This window comes from Protopterus annectens, chromosome 8.part0, assembly GCF_019279795.1.
Source record: "Protopterus annectens isolate FY-2018-M chromosome 8.part0, PAN1.0, whole genome shotgun sequence".
Lineage (NCBI taxonomy): Eukaryota > Metazoa > Chordata > Ceratodontiformes > Protopteridae > Protopterus > Protopterus annectens.
Genome location: NC_056741.1, coordinates 349,661,044 through 349,682,619, shown reverse-complemented (window position 1 = coordinate 349,682,619; position 21,576 = coordinate 349,661,044). Strand labels below are relative to the sequence as shown.

At 39.8% G+C, this 21,576-nt stretch overlaps 1 long non-coding RNA gene across 2 annotated transcripts; it reads right to left on the bottom strand.

Moving 5' to 3' along the window:
* Window positions 1-1,172: 1,172 nt before the first annotated feature.
* Window positions 1,173-14,922, bottom strand: LOC122808019. Of its 2 annotated transcripts, none has more exons than XR_006365759.1 (2): window positions 14,700-14,922; window positions 1,173-1,807 (listed from the first exon to the last, which is right to left on the bottom strand). It is a non-coding gene; the product is annotated as an uncharacterized LOC122808019 (long non-coding RNA). The 2 variants fall into 2 exon arrangements; XR_006365760.1 differs by lacking the exon at window positions 14,700-14,922 and adding an exon at window positions 14,342-14,654.
* Between the last annotated feature and the right edge of the window lie 6,654 nt (window positions 14,923-21,576).

The window sequence follows — 21,576 nt, the reverse complement described above, 5'->3', positions numbered from 1 at the left end:
TTAACATAGCGAGATAGTTTTGAAAAAAGCAACGGAGAAAGCAAGATCTCCATTGCTTTTTACAAACTGTTTTGCTATGTTAAATGGGTTTAACATAGCGAGACAGCTTTAAAATAAGCAACGGAGATCTCCGTTGCTTATTTTAAAGCTATATCACTATGTTAAACCCATTTAACATAACAAGACAGGTTTAAAAAAAAAAGCAACGGAGAAAGCAAGATCTCCGTTGCTTTTTACACACTGTGTTGCTATGTTAAACTCCTTTAACATAGCGAGACAGCTTTAAAAAAAGACTTATACTAATGGAAAAAGTCCGGGCGACCGGACCTTTTTCCATTAGTATAAGTCGATTTACAACGTGCACGCTGACCAATTAGCGTGCACGTTTTGGAATATTAATGGGGGTTCATGATATAATAGTTTATATAACATATTCTTAACAGTTAAAATGTTTTCTCATATTCCTCACTTTTCCCTTTCCTACAGGGCTGGCCTTATGTAAACTGGTGTCCTAGATGGCAGAACCCCCGCCCCACTGCCTAAGCCATCTGAGCCTACTCACACTCCATATTACTTTTTTCTCCCTTTTACTCACAGTATATTTTATTCTTCATTTTCCCACAGTTATTAAGACATTCATTCATTCACCCAACTGTTATATCTAAGCAAGACTGCATTCTGATAGCTTTTGGAGGAAACAACTGCATTAAGCTGGAAGTCTGTGGGCCACAAGCCCCCCAGAAGCCATGGGGGTTCTAGATGCTCTGAGCTGCATTTTAGTGTTTTAACAACCTTCATCACCCAGTGAATGTCTGAAAAAAAACATGATCAAAGAAAGAAATTTAGTGTTACTCTTCAACTTTGATTTTTCCCGCTCCTTTCAGTACATCTTAATTGACAAAGACTATACTGTAGTAACTAATTTAAGCTGGGGGCCTGGGAGCTTATAGGTACACATAAGCCATAAGATTATAAATTTGTTTTCTGGGGGACATTTTAGAGCTTTTTTCCAACCTTTTGATACAATGATGGCCTAACAAAAATCATGCATACAGACAAAAAATCAATATTACTTTTTATTTCTGGAAAAAAAATAAACACTAATGTAGTCACAAAGGTGTAAAACACAAATAAATAAAAAATACTAAAACTACTAAGAAACACCAACTACATGAAGAAACCGGGCAACTTTAATGAACCTGTTTAGCACATTTGTCTTATGTTTACAAATACGTCATCATAACAGGGAATCAAACCTACATTACATGTTTTTTTTTACAAAAAACAAAAAATTAAAATAATGTCAAAGGATATCAAACTGTACTTAAATGTGTACAACCAATCAGAAATAAGTATATAAAACACAATCCTACTAGTTAATAATTAAGAAAACTGTAAAAATCCTTATGTGCACTGTTTTGAAAAAAGTTATCTCAAAGGGTGAGCTTCAAGATCAAATTTAATATTAAGATGTTCTTCCATACCAGGTGTTATTTAAGAGCACTAGCCAATATAGTTCTTCCCTTTTTATTTTATTATTGGAACATAACTGACTCTGGGGTGGCTGAGGTGGTGAAGTGGTTAGTGTTGCCACCTCACAGCAGGAGGTTTTTCTATTTGATTCTCAGCTAGGGTGCCTTCTGTGCGAAGTCTGCATGTTCTCCCTGCGGTCATGTGGGTCTTCTCAGGGTGCTCTGCTTTCTTCCCACATCTCAAAGACATGCTGAAGGTGGATTGGACACTCTAAATTGGCTCTTCCTTCTCCTCCATGGCTCACTCTGTTCCTGTTGCAGCCCTTTTCATACACCTACAGAAAAAGAGCATTTTTTTATTTATTTACATCTTTTACATTATATACATATTTAGAAATTTACATATACATATTTACAAATTTATACAAGTATTTAAAATAAATTTACATTTTTCATATTATGCTTCAAACTAATATACAAACTTATATAGTTCTTACTTTGGCCCCAACTTATTTTTCCAAAACCACAGCCTAATATTTTTTAATATTAATGACAATATCCATTTTCCATTTAACATAGTTTCATTAATTCTTTTATTCCAGATCACCCATGTCACACAGAATACTTTTTTATCAAATATCTAATTTTTTTCACTTATGTTCTCACAGTCCCAAATTCAATCATATTTTGTTCTTATAAATCCCAACAATTTTCTGTTCATTATCTACTCCATAATTTTTTAACTCTTACAATTCAAAAAAAAGAAGTTATGTACCTACCATAACGTTCCATGTTAGTTGTCTTCTTCTCGCCTTCTTTCTTGCTGATTGGGTTCGGAGCCGATCCTCGATTCCGACTCGGCCATCTTCAAAACCTCAAGAGCTGCTTACTGGCTCGAGGCCCCCTATATCCCATGATGCCTGGTGCTAGCTACCCAGATCTCGTTTGGTAAGACTAACTGCAGACATAATAAGAAAGGAATCCTATCCTAGAATGCATAAATCCTACTGGAGAGACTGCTGGTCAGAAGGGAACAGCCAGAGAAGACTCAGCCAGTGAAAAATCAAGAGGAACTCTTCTCAGTCCACTAGGATAGGGGGATGGAGGGTGGGGTGCAAGAAAGAAGGTGAGAAGAAGACAACTAACATGGAACGTTATGGTAGGTACATAACTTCTTTATGTTAAGTTGTCTATCTCGCCTTCATTCTTGCTGATTGGGACAGCGTCCCTAGCACCTAAAGTCTTGGGTGTTTCATTGGAACAGACTCTTCAGAACAGTGGAAACAAAATCAGCTCTACTTCTAGAAACCACATCCAACTTGTAATGCGAAATGAAAGTATGTGGGTTGGCCCATGTAGCTGCAGCACAAATAGATTCCATGGGCAACCTAGCCTGAAAGGCCACCGAAGTGGCTAAAGCTCTGGTGGAGTGACCTTTTGGTTTGACTGGCAATTGTTTGTTCCTCAGTTGATATATAAATGTGATGATAGAAGTCAACCATCTGGACAAGGTTACTTTGGAGAATGGAAGACCTTGTTTATCCACAGCATACGACAGGAAAAGTTGGTCCAATTTTCTAATGTCCTTAGTTCTAAGCAAATAAAAGTGTAGTTGCCTGTGAACATCTAACTGGTGCAACTTATATTCTGCCCTGTTGGAGTGGTTAGGAAAAAACACAGGGAGGTCAATGGACTGATTTAAGTTATTCTCTGAAGAGACCTTAGGAAGGAAGGAAGGATTAGTCCTGAGAGCAACCCTATCATTGTGGAAAACGAGGTATGGAGGACCTATAGAAAAAGCCTGAAGTTCCAAAACTCTTCTGGCTGAAGTAATAGCTACCAGAAAAAGGGTTTTCCAAGATAAGAACTTCAAGGAGCAAGAAGCTGCAGGTTCGAAAGGGGGCAAAATTAGAGAAGCTAAAATCAAATTTAGATCCCACGGTGGTGGAGGATCTCTCACTGGGGCCCTGAGCAGAGTGGTCCCTTTGAGAAAGGCTTTACATAGCTTATGAGACAAGAAATTGTTTTCCGACAGGCCAATGTGAAAATATGAAATTGCAGCTAACTGCACTCTAATCATAGCGGAAGCGGACCCAGCATGAAAGAGTTCCACAAGAAATTCCAAAATGTGGTGTACAGGGGCTGAAAAGGGGTCTATACTCTTAGCCTCTGCCCAGGAAGAAAAACGTTTCCACTTACTAGCATAAGTTTTTCTAGTCGTAGACTTGTGCGATGACAAAATGATTTCACGCACAGAGGGGGAGATATCTGGAAGCCTGGCTAAAGTTGGAAGTGGAGCAACCAAGCAGTGAGCTGGAGAGATTGCAGGGATTGGTGCAGCCCACCCGATTGATGAATCAGAAGGTCTGGAACTAGGTCCAGAGTCCAAGGTTGCTCAAGAAGATGGCGATGCAGGAATGGGAACCATATTTGTCGAGGCCAGTAAGGGGCAATGAGGATCATTTTGCAGCCCAGTACGGTAGCTTTATGCATTAGCTTCGGGATTAGGGGAAAAGGAGGGAATGCATAAAGAAGTCCCTGAGGCCAATCGTGGACTACAGCGTCTCTGGGGGAATGTTCGGGGAGTAGAAGGAGAGATAAGAAATTGCTGCACTTGCTGTTGAAGGTAGTTGCAAAAAGGTCGCAGCAAGGCTGGCCCCATTTGCGGAAGATTTGGTCCGCAACTACCTGATTCAGAGACCACTCGTGAGGCATGAAAATTGCTCTGCTCAGCCTGTCTGCTATGACATTGGACCTCCCAGGGATGTGCGTTGCAATCAGAAACCATTGGGAAGTGATCGCCCACTGCCAGAGTCTGAGTGCTTCTCGACATAGGGGGTAGGATCTGGTTCCGCCCTGCTTGTTGATGTACCACACTACTGACATATTGTCCATTTGAATTGCAATGGTCCCAGTAGGAAGAGAGTCTTGAAGAGCTTGCAACGCTAAGAGCACGGCCCTCATTTCCAAGACGTTTATATGCAGATGGTACTCGTGAGGTTGCCAGGTGCCTTGTACTGTTCTTCCCTGATAATGCCTCCTCACCTGATCAGGGAGGCATCTGTGGTCACAGTAGCAACTGGAGGGGGGAGTACAAATGGTCTGCCGAGGGGCAGTGATGTGGAGACCATCCACCACGCAAGGTGCTTCTTGCATGCTTGTGTGATCATAATCATGTAAGACATGGGAAGCTGCTGGAAGGACCATTGGGTGAAAAGAAGCCACTGGAGTATCCTCATGTGAAAACAAGCTAGAGGGACGAGTATGCTCGCTGCTGCTATGAGACCCAGAGTTTGGAGGACAAACCTGGCTTGAATTCTTTTGCATGCTAACAAAATCTTCACATGTTGGCGAATCACTAATACCCTGTCTGGTGGAAGGTTCGCTGACGTGTCTTTGGTATTTAAATTTGTGCCTATAAAGGTGATAGATTGAAAGGGTGACAATGCAGACTTTTTGAAATTTATTGTGATACCTAGCCTGGAGCAAGTCTCGATAGTGTAGTCCCTGGCTCGCCAAAGGTGATGCCTGGTGGTAGCAGTGAAGAGGCAGTCGTCTAGATATGGAAACACCTGGAATCCTTGCCATCTCAGGTGAGCGGTAACTACTGCCATACATTTGGTGAACACCCTGGGGGCTGTGGTGAGACCAAAGGGCAGAGCTATGAACTGATAATGGCTGGCTCCCAGCCGGAAGCGAAGGAATCTTCTGAAGCATCTGTCCATTTTGATATGGTAGTACGCATCCTGAAGATCTATAGAAAACATCCAATTGTCCTGACCCAGGAAGGGTGAAATGGACTGTAGCATGACCATCCCAAACTTTGTTCTTTGTACAGACTTGTTCAGTCTGCTGAGATCCAGAATGGGTCTCCAGTCCCCTGTCTTTTTTGGTACCAAAAAGAACCTCGAGTAAATTCCGGATCCTAGTTGGTCTGCTGGGACTGGCTGGATGGCCCTTTTTCTTAGCAGTTTGAGACTTCTTGAACTGCTTGGTCCTTAGATTGGGTGGAACATCTGGAAGGGACTTGTTTGACCTTAAGGGGGTGCAAACAAAGGGGATTCTGTAGCCTCCGGATACGACGGACTGTACCCATGTATCTTGTGTTATGTCTTGCTAGGCTCTTGGGTACAGTGATAATCTTCCCCCAACTGCCTCCAAGGTGGGCAGCTGGGCAACCCTTCAGGGATGCTGGAAGGGCTTCTCAGTAAAGGATTCTCTGCTGCCCTGATTTTGCGGACCCCCTCTGCCCCGAGGACGGCGTCTATTATTGTTCCCTCCTCTGCCCCTGGATGGGAACTCACCACGTGTGTCCGACAAGGCTCCCTGGGATTTCCGGAACCACATCTTTCCACTCTTCTGACCCTTGGGATATGGTCTGGAAGGAGTGGAAAAATGGACTCCTATGGCAGAGAGACTCTTGCCTTCCTGCTCACACCTGGTAAGGGTGTCCTTCACCTGTGATCCAAAGAGAGAGGAACAATCAAAGGGGGTGTTGGTAAAAAACACTCTGAAAGGTTCCTCAAAGTTACATAGCTGCATCCAAGTGTGTCTCCTTAGGGCAACACCTGTGCCTGCGGCTCTACTCGCACCATCAGCTGCATATGAAATGAGCCTCATGGAGGAGTTTACCACTGAATTAAGAGTCGCCAGCTGTGAGGCTGCTTTAGCCTGGGCCCCCCTCAGCTGATGGATCTTGAAGGGTATCTCCAAGCTCTTTAAGGAGATCCCTTTGAAGACGGGTAAAGTGGCACAAATAATTCAAGGACCTCATGGAAAAAGTCGCTGAAGAGAACATCCGCTTCCCATATCTGTCCATTGTCCTGGACTCCTTGTTAGGAGGATGGACAGATGAAGAAGTTTCTGCAAACTCCTTCTTTGTGGCCGCCACTACCACCATGGCATCAACGGGGACACCTTTAGTCAAAAACTGCTTGTCCTATGGTGCCGTAATGAATTTTGCAGGTCTTCTGGGGGTCGGTTCCACTGAGTCTGGAGCTGACCACGCCTTCTGAGCCACCACCGACATCAGTGGATCGAAAGGCGGAGACACCCAGGAGGTGGAAGGTCAGGATCCAAATGCGTCCAGAAATACTGACTCATCCTCGGAAGGGCTTAGGGCAGTCCAGTTCCCCCTCTGCCTAAGCATCTCAAGGATGTCTAAGAAGGAGACATCTTCAGAGGGGGATATTGGGGACCCTTCCAAATCCTCTAAATCAGTATCTGATGTGACAGACTCAGGGGAGTCAACATGCTTCCTCTTGCATTTCCTCTTACGGGGTGGCTCCTCTGAATGATCAGGGGAGGCCTCGGAAGAGGAAGATACACCCAAAGGGGTGTCTTGGAGTGCTGGATCCCCACACTTGTGATCTGGAAGAGGGGAAGAGGCTGACACAGGCACCCTAGGGGGAGGAGCCGATGGGGTCGATCGTGGGACTGACTCGGGGGCCAGTACACTCCTCATCACCTTGAAGGCATCCCTACCTGGACGCAGAGAGGGCTCCAGTTCCGAAGAAACTAGACTCCCTCCCCGCACCGAGGGGGATGGCTCTGAGGCAGATGTGGGAGCCGAGCACACCTGAGCCGAAGCCCCGAGGGGGAGAGCAGGGTCGGATAAGGGTCCGATGCCACTCGCCCCCTCGGAGCTGAACAGGGAGTCCCGGCGCCCAGACCCCTCCATGGACGGTACCATGGAAGGGATCGGAGCTGACGAAGGAACCGAAGGAGAAGGTATCAGAGCCAATGGTTCCACGACTCAAACCCCAACGAACTCTGGCTCCGAGCTCAGAGGATGAGTCGGAGGAGGAATATCTACAGACGTGGACGGAGCCGACACCTGATGAGGGGGGCTGGACAACATTTTGGCTAGGGCCTGCGATTTTAACAGCCGACTGATCACTCTTTCCAAGTCATGGTCCGAAAGCCTTGAGGACCGAGAAGAGTGGGATGAGCGATGACTATGCTCTGACTGAAGCAGAGGTGATCTCGGCGTCAAACGTATCGACTCCAGAGAAGGAGACCTGGATCTTTTTCGGCTCTCAGATGGCTCCAAGGAACGTGTCGGAGCCGACTGGGAGGGAGGAACATCGGTTCCAGCCGGAGCCGAGATGGATGGTATAGTCTCACCCAACGATGGCTCCGAACTGGGAGTCAAAGGTTTAGGTGGCCTGGAAGATTTCACAGACTGAGCCTTAGCCGGTGAATCTTGGGGCTTGAGCAAACCCCTCAGGATCAACTTGTTTTTGCGCTCCTGCAGGACTCTTGGACTGAAAGCATGGGAAATGGAGCAAGAGTCCTGCAGGTGCACGGTGCCCAGACAATAAACACAAGAAGTGTGACCATCTGTCAAGAGACATCTTCTGACAGCATGAGTCACACTTCTTGAATCCGGACGGCTTAGGATCCTTGGACATCCTAAAGGGAAAACCAAGAAACAAGGAACACACACAGAAAAATTAAGGTAACTAACCACTAAAAATTACACACTACAGTTACCACAACCAGAAACTACATGCAATATATATATATTTGCACTATTACAAACAAACAACTATAATTAACTATCATTAAACAACTAACAATGATAATAAGGAAATTTTTTTTTTTTTTTTTTTTTAAGATATAGAGAAAAAAAGGTTATCCTCTAACTTAAACGGAAAACCTTTCTGAGGGAAGGGGAGAGAAGGGGGAGGGGAAACTCTCTAACTAAAATGAGTTTCTGAGGAGAAGAAACAAGGATAGGTGTAGACTTAGCTACAATACCACAGTTTACACTAAACGACTAACTCTACAGTAAAACTAACAGTTTTTATAATAAGAAAAAAGATAATAAAGTTTTATACGACTTGAGCCAGTAGAACAACCTTGCAGCAGAAGCGGCAAATGAGATCTGGGTAGCTAGCACCAGGCATCAAGGGATATAGGGGGCCTCGAGCCAGTAAGCAGCTCTCGAGCTTCTGAAGATGGCCGAGTCGGAGCCGAGGATCGGCACCGAACCCAATCAGCAAGAATGAAGGCGAGATAGACAACTTAACATGGCATGTTCTGTTGTTTCTTCTTCACCACAATACAAACAATTATTTTCACTTTTCCTTTTAAGGCATATTTGCTTTTATAGGTAATTTCATTATTCCCAATCTTTATAAAAATCTTGATATTCGACATGATTACCACACCATTTGTTTCTTTCTTTAAGTGCTCTGATCTTTTTTTCTGGAATATTTTTCCTATGGATTAACACAATAATATTTTCTTAAAATTTTTTTATACCATATTTTTCTATCTTCGAAAGAATAAGAATCTTACAGCTATTCTACCATTGTGTATGTCTGTATTTATATATATATATATATATATATATATATATGTATACATATATATATGTATATATGTATGTATATATAAATATATACATACATACATGAGTGTATGTGCATATGTGAGAGAATGAGAGAGTGGTTGGTGTACGAGTTTTGCCGTACTGCAAAAAATAATTTTTCTACTTTGCTACTGGGGAATGTGATTTTTTTTTGTGAAGTTAGATGATATGGCAGAAATTATTTGCATGCCAGTTACATTTGATGCAACTAATCATAGTAAATCTGAGGTATATGCTATAAACAAGTCTCAAGAATTTCTGTGTACCACATGACCTACTAATTACTACAAGGTCACTTGCATTTAAAGGTATATACCTCATATCTAGCAGATAGCATGCAAAAAAAAATAAAACCAGAAGGCTTGATACAGAATCTAATTAACACCAGATAAACATGTAGAGTTTATTAAATCAAATAAGTAATGGAACACTCAAGGATATTTGCAGATTTAGTATGGTGATATTAATTCTAATCATAGCAACATTCTGTAATAAAGTGAAAGATTTATGCAACCTTATTTATGACTTTTATGACTAGCCTTAGCCAAATATGGCTTCTAAAAGGCTCTCAAAGTAAAATCCACATCTAAACTCTTTATTAAAATCCATTGGCAGCAAGGTCATCTACTCACACCACCAATTATTATACTTACTAGAAAGCCATTAGACAAAATGGTTAGGAAACAATAAAGTGCCACCAGAGCAAAACAGCCAAAGATAAAGCTATATGTAGACAGATGTTAGGTCTGGCCCAATAATCCCACCTCATTCTCAAAATTAAAATCCTTATTAGAAAATGTTTTGAAGATGTAGATTCAATGTTAATAATGCCAAGCTGGAAATAGTGACTTTAAATTAGTTTTATAAGTTACTAGCAAATTCCAAATGGGGCATCCAATGCAAAATGAAACAATAAGAAAACATTTCCTTAACTCAGTTCTGCCTGGAAATAATTATTTTTTTTCTCAATTATCTGCCATGAATTAGAAGACACCTTATTTAGGGGCACATAGCTTCACCTCACCTCATTCCATTGTTCTCCAAAAGTGTGGTGTGTCCTTAGCCTACATACTCTAATTTTCCCTATGTTAATCCCGGATTCATGTTGACTCATCCACATCATTATTTGCAAATCATGATCCAGTGAAACAGTTTCATTGAAACCACCTTACAAGAACCAAAATGAAAATGTCTTTTTCAGATGGAGCAAGCCTGTCTGTATCTCCACCTCATAGCTTAATATATATTAACTGCACAGTCACACAGCAGTGGGGAAGGCAAGTCAGGTTCACTGAAAGTGTTTTTCATTAGGCCTGTTTGGCTTGATTGGAGTTGAAAGTTAATGAATAGCTTTCAGATCCTCCAAATCATAATGGTTATTGATGCACTGTATTCATATCATAAAGGACTTGGCAACATGCAAGAATCTATCTTCCATCCAGACTTCAAAAACAGTTGGATGTCCCCAAACTACTTGCAGAGTTGTCTCCCATAATGAGGACGTTATTTAGAAATTCAGTTGGTAAAGGAGAATAATTTCCATCCTCTTGTGGTTTCTTTGCTACAAGAGTGAATGGTCAGTTGTCTCACTTGAGTCTAGCAGTTGCTTCCATGCAAATCTTTAAGAGCAATAAATGTCCTGTTTTGACAGTTGCCTTTCTTTGTTATAATTTACTAATTACCTATGTGTTTTTTTTGGCTAAATATGATTTTGTTTTGTTTCAGTGACTAATGACATCCCAAGAAAAAGCATCCAACAGGTAAGCCCATGGAAGACATTTTTTCTTCAAATGAATGTCATTTATAGTGTTCATTTTACCTTGGGAGTATTTATTTAAATTTTTAACTGAGAGCTAAACATTGATCCAAGGGAGCAATATTTAGGCCAGCACAGACTGTGTAGACACAAAAATACTAATATGCATTAGTATACAAATGAACGAACAAAGCACTGGCGAAGCATAAAGATGAAACATAATTGTCTAGCAAAGATAATGAGAGGTCATAGGATGCTAATTACTAATCCCTGATAATTTGTACACAGTTTGATATATTGAAATTGTAATAATTTCAGTATTTACAGCAATTACAGTATATAAAATGTGCATAATTGGGTTGGGGTTGAGTAGAAAGAACAGAAGAGGTAAAAATCGGATGAACAGAATGGATGTAAGAAAATGAAGAAAATTAGTTTTTTATAAGGTCAGAAAATTGTTTCTTTGACTGAACTTTGTTAAAAGCACGAGCACTAAGTACTAATGTTTGAAAAATGTTTTAACTCATTGTCATTGAAGATATCAGTGATGAGTTTTTAACCTGATCAGAAGGCATTCCTAATGTCTTGTGCCAGTCATGGAGAAAATGTAATCTGTGTAGTGAAGCTTTTTTGTAAGGGGTGAGTAGAGATGCATTGTTGGAGTTGGATATCTAAGATGGTAAGTAGGGGTTTTGATGACGAGGAGGGTGGTGAGGAATGGAAATTTTAATTGTAGTTAATAAAAGTTATCCAACTAAATGTCAATTAGAACTTGTAAGGGACAGACTAAGATATTTTGTCTTTACTGAGATGGTTATAATTCAACAGATTTGATTAGATATGGAGTGTAATTACATCATTTTGTTTTTTCTTTGAAACTACAGAAATAAATGACCATATTTAGATTTGGCTAATAGGATGCATTTCTATTTCAGAAGTGAGAAAATGTTACCCTTTTATACCCCAGAAAAGAAGCGTGTTAATAACTGATTTTGATATGCATAAGCAGTGCTGGAAACTTAATTGAGGGTCAAGCTACGTATGTAGGCAGTGGGGATTACTGGTTAGTTCAGTGGGGTGTAGGCTGCTGAGAACTATTTGCCAGATGGGGGAACTAAGGCTATCTTTTTAAGATACCAAAGCTCATAGTATTATTATTATCATTATTATAACTACAATAATATTTTAAGCTGAAGAGAATAATTCATTTTGGAGCCATGCAGAGAATTAATTTAAGTGAATTTCCAGGTCTTTTCTAATGATGGAGTTGAGGGGGTCAAAGCTGTAGATTAGCTTATCATCAGCATATAAGACAACTGGTAGATGAGGAAGGTCAGAGAGGAGGTTAATAATGATAAAAAAATAATAATGGGGAGAGGAAGGGGCAGTCTAGATTAGCAGGATATCTGGTTTATGAGTCTAGTTTGATTTTGAAGTTCTAACTAAAGTCATTAAATCAGCAAGACTACCTCTTATGGCTATGAATTAGTTCAATAAGATATACATAGTCATCTAAGTGAAAGGCCTTAGTGAGATCAATGAAAATGAGCATCATTAGTTACCTTTTGCTCACATTAAGGAGAATGTTGTTAGTAATGATAAAGAGTAGTTGGGGTGCTTCTGACAGACCAGAAGCCATGCATCTCGCTTGACAACAGATTGTAACTTTGAATATAACATGATAATTGCAAGCATATTATTTTTCCACCAGCCTCCCAGGTATGTGAAGGGTGGAGAGGGGCTTGAAGTTAGAGTAAAAATTTAGTTGAAGAATTCTGGGGAGAGCGGTGACAACAACTTGTTTCCATATGCCTGGCCTGGTGATATTGCAAAGAAAAGGTCACACATATGTAGGAGATGATAGGCCAGATATTTTCACTACATTGCAATAAACTAAGACAGAAGGCCATTAGCAACAAGAGAGGCATCTGTGGGAATTTGTTCTAACAGCTGTTCAATATCTTTTTATTTTACAGAGAAAGGTAAAAGGGAGGAATATAAAGTAGTGACTCAACAGAGGTGGAATACGAATAGATAGGGCTGGGGAAGAAGGCAAGTTCTTCAAAGAAGTCATGTGGTGATAAAGGCGCAGCAGAAGTAAACATTATTCTATTTTCATATGTGTCATTGTTTGGAGAGTAGCTGGTTGACCGGCTAAATTCTTAAACTGCTCAGACTGCTTGAAAGTAGACATCTGATGGGATTATAAGGAAATGGAGAATGCCTTTTACTTAAGGTTCAGTTACTCAGAGCTCCTGCTCGCACCTCATTTGCTCCCAGCTGAGGTCTCATCTGTGAGAACTTTGTATACACAGACTCTGTAAATGTACTTTATCCAAATTCGTGTGACTCTGGAGGTGGTATATTTATAGTCCAAGGTTGGGGGAGCAGCACTGCTGAGCACACATTCTCCTTGATTTGAGTGATCTGGAGTGAGTTAGCAGAACTTGAGCAGTTTGTGTTCAAGCTAATAAAGTAATCTGAAGATAGCTTTGTGATTTTTTTTACTGCCTTTATAGTTAGACTCATTAAAGATGTGAATCTGTCCCTAGTTTTGGGGTTGGCTGCTTGTTTTCACTGTTGCCAGGCAAAGCCTCTGAGTTTTATTAAATCCTTTAATTATTTTGTTAAACAGGATCTGGATCTGCAGTTATATGATTTGGATACTGGTAGGGTGTATCTATTTTGTAGATATAACAGTAAGATCTAGTACTGGTAAAAAGACTATTGATTTAAGATATACTTTTAGAGTGACTATCTTTTCTTTAGATTTTGGATGAAAGGTTAATTTGGATGGGTTTTTGGTTGTATTATATAGTTGTGTATGAGAGACTGGTCATTAAAGGATGAGGATATAATGTTTACATCTGAAATGTTGTGAGATGAGTTTGTAATTATTAGATAGAGAAGAGCATGATTGTTGGCTCTGAAATTTGATCTGTTGAGACTATTCAAAATTTGTATAATACTATCATCTGTAAGGAAATCACTTATGACATTCTTCAGCGGAAATTAAAAAACATTAGCTTAGCCCCTCGTCTTGTACTTTTCACTACAGACCCTCATTTGGTTGTCAGAAAATCTAGCAGTAGCACAAGAATAAGATATACTCCTGTGTTGTGTTTAATTCTTGTTTTCGCCTTATTTTCCTCCCCCCTATTTTAAGTCCCCTTACTGTGTATATGACGAACATGTATTAGAAACCTTCAGCATTCAGCTTCCAGTATTCTTTTTTTCCCACAACATATAAGTTTTTTTTCTGATATTCACGAACCTGGTGCTTACTCAGTATTCCCAAATGGTTTGTGTCATACAAATAGTATGTAGCCATCCAGACACTCCCATCATCCTTTTTGCAATTCAAAAACACTTGTCTCTTCTGTTTGGCGCCATTCTCTCTCCCTCTCATTTCTACAGCAGTCCATTCTGGAACACTATGCTCTCCATGTAAGTGGATTGTTTAACAGCAATTTTGTTTTGTCTGTTAATTTTCAATGCTAATATTTGTTCCATAATGTGTTCTACTCCACTGTTTTGCCAAAATGTATTATATGTACCTGCTGTTTTTTATTCAAAAGATATCGTCTGCATGTATAGATCTAACAGCCACATTATTCCTTCTGCCAATATGCTTCAGTTGTTTTACTAGTGTGTTAGGACTCTAATGACCTATTACCCACTTATTCATTAGTTCAAGCGTATCCGCTAACAGTAATAGTAAATTGAATTGATTACCGCTTAACTGCTGTTGTCGCCAGGGAGGGACTAACCGTGGACTTCCTGCACACTGTCAACGCTCGCTGTTTTCTCCTCCTTCTCCCTTCTATTCCTGACCCTTTCCTGTTCTTTGTGTAATGTTTGGTCTACAATCGAGATGATTTCTGCATTTCTCTTCTTTACAGTAGTTTTAAAACTTACATGACGTGACCTCATTCTGTATAGTGCCTGTCTTAAGTGCCTCCAACCAACTGTAAGTGTAAATTGATTCTAACTCTATTTAACTCTGCTACAATAAGGATAAAGCTGCAGACTTCCCACACACTGTATATGCTGCGTATGCCCGGTTTATGCTCTGCATTTGCGTCATACTCACGTCTTTTCTTTTTGGATTCTCGGCTGGAGTCTGCATGTCCTCCCTGCAGCTGCATAAACTTTAAAGACATGCAGGTATGTGCATGTGCTTTCCATGAAGGTTGGGTGTGGGGCTGGTGACTCAGCACCGTAAAAAACACTGCCAATAATTAGTGGACTGGTGATCTGCTGTGGCAACCCCTAACTGGGAAAAGCCGAAAGACATTGCTATACCTAGCACATTACCTTCTTTGAAGCAGAAAGCAAATTAAAAAAAACATTAGCTTAGCTTTTCATTTGTAAAGGATGGCATAGCGTGCTTCCAGTGATGACTGGCTCACTCTTAATTTCCTCTCCTTGTCCTTTTCACGAGGGACCCTCTTTTGTCTGTCAGAAAATCTAGCAGTAGTGCAAGAATAAGATATACACCTCTGATGTGTTTCATTCCAGTTTTTACCGGTTTTCCACTCCCTATTTTAAGTCCCTTTACTGTATATATGCTGCACCTGTATTAAAAACCTTCAGCATTCAGCTCCCATTAATCTTTATTTCCACACCATAGTAATCTCTAAATGAGCTGTTCTCCATACCACTTAAGACTTTCTAATTACTACATGTAACATACTATCCAAACCAGCTTATTGATAGTTTTTTCTGATACTCATGAATCTGCTGGTTCCATTCGCCATCACTACGCTCGGGTTCACTCTGCTCCCTTACCCTACCACAAATTCCCATCTACTCCCACTATCCCTAAAGTTATACTTAACCTCAAAACACATCCTTTACAAATCACCCAATCTCTATGCAAAGCATCATCATCTTACAATCCAACACCTCCCCTAAGCCCAACCCCTAACCTCTTACCAAACTCTGAAATGTTCCAGCACTTATAGCCAATATCCCCTTATTCCTTCTTCCCTTGGCAGTCACATCATGAAACAAATTATTTCTAGCCAAATGTTTTATCCTCTGTCTGTGTTACATTTCTTACTCATCACAGCCAATCATCTTACCTCATATCACCACCAACATTTAAACTACTTACACTCTTCCACAAATGTTCTCATAACCCCAAACAATATACCACCAGCCAACCTCAGTATATCTGCATACTTATATAATTATATAATTCAGCTATCAATCTCTTATCTTTCAAATACAAATAAATATAACATACCACTTATTACACAGACATGACAAACTTCTTCTCAAATTCTCACTGCTACACCAAATTTACTTAACCCACATCAAACTAAGTTGTGACATCAATCCCAATCCAGGAAGTACTAGTACACACAACACATCCCTTCATACCAACTTATCTAGTTTTCAACTTAACAACACAGATATACTTATTCTAAGCATGAACCTAACAAGTATGCTCAACTGCAACTCTCCCAAGGCATTGTCTTAATAACAGAAACCTGGCTAAAATCTCATCTATGAGATACTGAAATACTAATACAAGGATATAACATCCATAGACTTAACAGGGTTCACAAAAAGGGTGGTGGCATAACCATAATATATAAAGACAACCGCAGCCTTGAACGGCTAACAATATTCTACCCAACCAGTAATAATCTTGAAATACTTGCTACTCACCTTAAACTAACCCCCAGCAAAAGCCTAATTCTTATATCAACTTACATACCTCCTAGAAACAACCCGAATAGTACTGAGGATGTCCTCAGCTTGGTTGGCTCTACTTATAGACAAGAAACCATAATTATGGGTGACTTTAACCTGGACTGGTCCTCCTTTACCTCTAACAACCCAAACAATTTTATCAACCTCCATGGCTTTTACCAAGTAATCAATCTCAAACCACAGTAGACAAGCACAGTAACAAAAAATCTATACTTGACTGGACGTTAACAAAATAAACCTTCCCTTTGCTAACATTCTGGTTGTCTTCCAGGCAGAATATGTGATCACACTCCTATCTACCTAATCATGCATCGGATCCACCCACTTAAAAACACAGTTTATAAATTTATACGTAACAAAATAAATTTCCGAACAGAAATTTTTAATACTGTTCTTCAAAATTGTGACTGGATGCCTCTTAAACACCTCTACCTCAATCAAGCTGTAGAATACTTTAATGACAAATTCCTCAATATTCTAAATTATCTGACTCCTCTGAGAAAATGCTATACCAAAGCAAAGCAAATACTCTGGCTTACCAAAGAAGCCAAGAATCTTCTTAAACTAAGGGGCAAAAATTGGTACCACTACCAGGACACAAAATATAACTCTGCTCAACTATCAACAATTGCGTAACCTGGCCAAAAAAACAATTCAAATCTGACAAAAAGCATACTACACAAATATACAAAATAAGCTCCAGAAAAATCCCCAAAAGTTTTGGCAAACCATCAGTAACCTGCTAAACCCTGGTCAGACCACAACTCCTGACCCAACCACCTCCAACCATATTGATAGCATTGCCTCTCAGTTTAACTCCCACTTCAGTTCCATCCTTTCCCTAGTACAAAACAGTAACTCCTCCCTAACTCTACCCACACAGACTGACATTATTAAATCCTTCTGTCTTAAACGTATTCAAACTAGCACTGTTAAGAAGCAACTGTCCAGACATAAGCCTTTCTCTCTAGTTGCGATCAACTTCCTAATGAATTCCTGAAAATAGCCTCAGAACTATCTCTTTTCCAATCTCTATTTTAATCAGTCTGTCACTGAACAATATATCCCTAAACTATGGAAAATCTCATATATCCTCCCTCTACATAAAGGTGGTACTTCCACAGAACTTAACAACTATAGACCTATCGCCATTCTCTCCCCCTGTGCTAAGATCTTAGAAAAATACATTCACACACAATTATACCAATATCTTATGGGTAATAATCTCCTATCTTCATCACAGCATGGTGGTAGGCCAAAACATAGTACTACTACTACTGCTCTTCTTGTTAGTTTCACTAACTCTATTAACCAGCTTAGAAACTCTGGCCTCCAAATATCCTCTATCTTTCTTGACATGTTAAAGGCTTTTGATACAGTCTCTCATCAGAAACTCCTAAACAAACTAGCATCCCTAAATCTATCCCAGCCCTCACTCTACTGTTTTTTAAGTTATCTGTCTGACTGTTAACAGGCAGTAAAATTGCACAATCAACTATCTTCTCTCTTACCAATCTGTGTCAGTGTACCTCAAGGCTCCATACTCAAACCACTACTCTTCTCTATTTTCACAAATAAACTCTTCTGCTACACAAAATGCTACCATTATAGAATATGCAAATGACTCCACCCTCATCTGTTCAGTTCCCACCATACCTGCACTTCTTCATTCAACCCTGACTGCCTTTAATGAAATTGCAAACTTTCTTTCACTCTCTCAGCTTAATCTCAATCCCAGTAAGATCAAGCTTATGGTCTTTTTCAGTAACAAACTGCAAACCAATCCATCCCCCTTTTCCATCTATTCCTCTAGTAACACAATAATATAACCAGTTGCACCGTCAAAACTACTAGGGGTGACCATGGATAATAACTGCAGATTTGATAAACAACTTGCAATAACCATCAAAAAAGTGCACATTAAGCTAGGATCCCTCTATAGAATCAAACCCTTCCTAACTGACTCCACTAGAAAAGCCATAGACAGAACACACCATATTTCCTGTCTGCTGTACACATACCCACTTTTCACAAACCTCAGAAAGACAGACTCAAATAAATTTGAAACTTGTTATAATGAAATAGTATGATTTGCCTCTAACCTCACATATAGAATTCATCATTGCACTGCACATTTCCTTCTAAAATGCCTTGAACTTCCCAATCTACTTTCCTTTAACCAACTAAACTTCACTCATAACATTATCAACCATCCTAACAATTGCCTTGCTCTTAATAACCTAGTTCAAACCTACTCCTGCCCTCGATGACTAAGGTCTTCCAACAAAAACATATTAAAAGTAACCAAATCTAATAACAGCTATGGTGACTCCCTATTCTCTAACCATGTATCTACATTATGGAATATATTACCAGAAGAAATCCTTAACACTACCAACAATTCCAGACTCAAGTATCTACTGAAAGAATATCTCAACAACAACTGGCTGTGCTCCTGTACCAAACAAGGCTGAATTATATCCCTAAACTCTGTTTCTCACACTATGGTCTGTCTATCTCAATCTACCTGCTGATTAATGCATCTTACAATTTACAACTCTTTTCTTCCTAGCCCACTCAATTTCTTCTATCCTGCTTTCTCTGGAACTACATTTCAAATGACACTTTTTTCAAATTTATTTTATTAATAGTATCTTTATTTTTCTATCACATCCAGCATTCTAACCATTTTCTATCAGTAGTATATTTTATTGTAACTACATGGTTCTTACAAGGATATCCTTTCATTGTTAAGCATTCTCTATAATTTTGTAGTTTCTTGTAAATATTTAGTAATTTTGTGCACTGGAACTTTTCTCCCAGGGCCTCCACTGAAAAAGGGTCACTGGCGCAGTCAGACATTCCCAGTAAACAAATGTAAACTAAAATAAAAATAATCCTGAAATCACCAGTGATCAGTATGTTCTTCCAAGGAAATGAAGTAAGAAACTGATTATTTAAGTTTAATTTGTCTTGTTGGAGTAGGAAGATAGACTATGGCAAGATGAGGGGAAGGAGTATTGTTAAGGGAGGTTATGGCTACAAACCACTTTGAATGATAATCATTGGGGGAGTTTGCCTGATCAAATTGGAGATTTTAGCTAAAAAGACAGTTTGTGGTCACTGGAGTAGTTTGGCAGATCAATTTAGTACATTTTAAATGGGTTTTATCAAGTAGAAGTGTGCTTCCATGAATTCTTTTTCCTAGGCATGTGCTAAAGATACAAGACTAACCATGAAAGTGATGACTGACTTTAGGGTATCATCTTTAACCTAGGACTCAATGACTGAACCAAAGTCCAGGATGTAATTTTGAACAGAGTTTAAGAAAGTTTAATAGATCAGCTTTTTTAATGCTGCCAGCATTAAAATAGTGAAGTTTTGATGGTGAATGGAGAAATTTGAGTATGTCGACATAACTATTTGTAAATTTATAACTAAGAGGCATTGTTAGGAGAGTTAGAAATCTTACAATAGCTTTTGTAGAGCATAGGGAATTGTTGGCATTGGTACAACAGATATATCACCTTCCAAAGAAGGAGAGCCTTTCACACGTTCTTTACTCAGGAAAACGTTCAAACAATCCAAATATAGCAGAAGCATCTTAACACATAGGGACTTAGGAAGGTCATAAAGACTCAATTTGCATGGGGCGAGCCAGTAGCGGTTCGTATCCTACTGGTAGGATTCTAGTCCCAGAGAAGCTGAAGTGCAGCCTGTCCCATCCCAAGTTTCTCTCCAGAGTGTTGCCCAGCTAATGTCAGTCCATTATAGCTTCATAGGTGGTTACTTGGATATAGGCCCAAGGGCCATTTTAGTCCTAGCCAAGCTTACCTCAAATTTACCAAAATATTGCTGAAAAGTGTCAATACCTCAAGAAATTTTACAGTTACAATATAGTCTTGTACACATCATTTGAAAGCAGTCAGCAGAATAGTTTTTTTATTGGATCATAGGTAAGTACTAGGCTAGCTGCCCTTGCAGGCCATTTTAAGCCTAGCCAATTTCCTTTTTGTGCTCGAAATAACCTATCCCATTTGGATACAGACGGACCTTACCCATCCCATGCTCAATAATTATCTATTATTCCTAATGAGAATAACTGGGATTATACCCTAGATAACTTCAGGGGACCCAAGCATGGAATAAAGCATTTAAGAGCTGCCTCGGTCTATTAGTAGTACTAGGGGTGGTCCTGGAGTAAATTTTCTGTTTCCCATCCATAGATCTAAGTTGAACTTGAAAATGGATAGGGATGAAATGTGTTGTATGTGGATGGGGGAATCTGTTCCACAGCAGCAGTATCCTCTGTGAATATACCTGTTCCTCCAAACAATTCTGCTAATGTTGCAGAAGAGGTTTAGATCAATATAGCAGTTATTTCAGATGCCACTTGACTTGATGATATGCAGTAAATCCATCAATAATGGACTGATGCCTTGTACTACACAGGGCAACTCGTAGCAGTCTGTGGGATACCAACTACAGTGACAGGACTTTGAGTTGGTTCATGTAGGACATGTTGTTTTGGCCTTGTATCCTTTCATTAAGGCATTTCTGTTGGTATTCAAGTTGTTGCATGTGCCTGGACAGATACATGCCAAAGGAGGTATTATATTTAATGACTGGCCTAATAAAGTGGTAAAGTGGGACAATGACATCTCTAGATCTAGATACAATCTTCTTGTTTATAAGCTGTGCAATATAGAAGGGCTTTCTTACAACAACAGACTCATGTTGATTAAAAGTCAGGTATCTATCCACATAAGTTCCCAAATCTCAAACAAGTGGTCAATTCTTAGGAGTGTATTGTCAATACGGCTGTTCCCTGGGGTGGATGACTTCCCAAAATGATACAGTAATGCATTTTTTGCCATTTAGTTTCAGACCATGATTTTGACACCAGTTATTTTTTTGAGACAAACCTTCCTGCAGGATGGCTAAGTCATCTGGGGAGTCAGTGACCGCTCCTAGCTTGCAGTCATCTGCAAACACAGTCAGCCACATCCCTTTGGTGTTGGCTTTTACTTCAGAAAAATATATGTCAAACAGGAGAGATCCCAGTACAGAACCCTGGGGGACTCCACTGATGACTGGCCTCTTTGTGGAGGTAACTTCCCCTGTTTTGATTATCTGTATTCTATCTGTGATTCAGTTGGCAATTCAGTGGGTGACATAGGGGTTTAATCACAGTTTATTTAGCTTTTCTACTATGCCTGAGTTGGGAATTGTGTCAATTTTGTTCA